Here is a 2,080-nt window from a genome sequence, read left to right on the forward strand (position 1 = left end):
AATTTTTTGACCTCAGATTTGTGGTCTCGAAACTACTATTCTAATTTGACTGAAAAATAGGCTGTTACGGGTAGTTTCTGGGAAAACATATATATTCACAACGGAGTCAATTCAAGACGTCAAATACAAGCCATGCCATTCAAAAGCAGTAAATAAGTTATAATACAACGATTTACGACCTGATGAACAACTTACAGATACGAGTACACAAGTAAACCAATTGAAACACACCAATCGCTCATAAAAGCTAATCCATCCGATAACACGTCAAACGCTTATAAGAGCTAATCCAACGGATAACACGCCAAACACTTATAAGAGCTAATCCAACTGATAACTTGCCAGATCAAGGTAGTATAACATGAAGGTTGGCAAGAAATGCTGAACCTCGGTATACTTGGGAAAATATGTATATCACACCACATCCATCTCCACTCCAACCCCTCATAACACCCCGTCATTCTGTTGTACGGTATCTCATGTTCATCCGGCCCAAATACTAACGTTCAATAACATTTTCTCAACCACTTTATATATTCAATTAAACAATTATAATCAACTATTTCCAATCATATCATCATACGATTCATATAAATATTAAATTATAAACCGAAAGAACTTACCTGGACTGAATTGTAATGGTTGTAAAAGTTCAGGGACTATTCTGTAATCTTTCCTTTTTCACATAAATCAAAAAGGTCTTGATCTAAAATGTAAATTTCCTAATATTAAACTTCATTCCATAATCCAATTTATCATACATTTTATACCCTTTCATTTTTAAAATTTACACAATTTCCCCAAACTTTTACAACTTTTTCAATTTAGTGCCTTAACCCGAAAATTATCAAATTAAACATTTCTCAAGTAAAAAGCTACACCCGTATATTCAAGTCTTCTAACAATCCATAAAACACCTCTTATTCATCATTAAACCTTAAAATTTTGACATTTTAACAATTTAATCTTTAAACCAAAATCTAACAAAAGTCACTTCATAAAAACAAAGGAATACCACAATCAAAGCTTCAAACACATAGTTATCATTAAAAACATTCAAGATTCATCAATGGCAACCTTTAAAATTTTTAACAGATTCAAAAACGAAGGTATGGGCTAGTTGGACCTAGTTGCAACGATTTCAAAAACTTAAAAATTACAAGAAATAAATAAAGAAATCACGCACATGCAATGATTTGAACTTGGCTGATTCTCCAAGATTAAGAAACTATGGCCATTTGGTTTTAACAAGAAAATTAAAGAAGAAGATGATAATTTCATGTTTTGTATTTGTTTATTGAATGATTATTTACCTTTTTACCCTTTAAAAATCAACTAAAATTTCATTAAAAGACCATGCTAGACCATCCACTTAACTAATATAAGGTCTAATTGCCTTATTGGCCCTCCCGCATTTAATAATTAAACCATTAAATCATCCAAATGCAATAATTAACAAGTTTTGCAAAATTTACAAATTAGATTTTTTTCCTTAATTAGTTATCTAAATGTTAAATTTTCTTAACCAAATTTTAATATGACTCTAATGACTCCGTAAATATTCTATAAATAATATTTACAAGCTGACATGATAGAAATTTATGGCGCCGGAACCAGTGTTCCATCACATTGAAAAACGGATTGTTACACGACAAACCTAGCAATTCTTCAGGAATCACATCATAAAATTCGTTATCAATCGAAATTTATTCTATCTTTGATTTCAATACTCTGGTATCTAAAATGTAGTTAAATACACTTTACAACCCTTTTTGATGAGTACTTGGGAAAATATTGTTGATATGATATTGAAAAAAAAAGGTCAAGTCTATCCATCTCAATATTAACCAATTTACCATTTTGATGTCTCAACACAATTCATTTCTATCAACTATAATGTTAAGGGTTGTAGCCTATTATTTAGCTTGGATAACATAAGCTCCAATTGGTGCACGAGCTTCAAATCTCAACGTCATATCTCTAGTCCCACCTTGACTGGTTCTAACTTTATTTCTAGCTCTTCATTTCCATTTTCTCTAGGGAATTGGCTATTGATTTAACAATCTGATCACCAATGACA

Source organism: Gossypium hirsutum, chromosome A10 (genome assembly GCF_007990345.1).
Source record: "Gossypium hirsutum isolate 1008001.06 chromosome A10, Gossypium_hirsutum_v2.1, whole genome shotgun sequence".
NCBI lineage: Eukaryota > Viridiplantae > Streptophyta > Magnoliopsida > Malvales > Malvaceae > Gossypium > Gossypium hirsutum.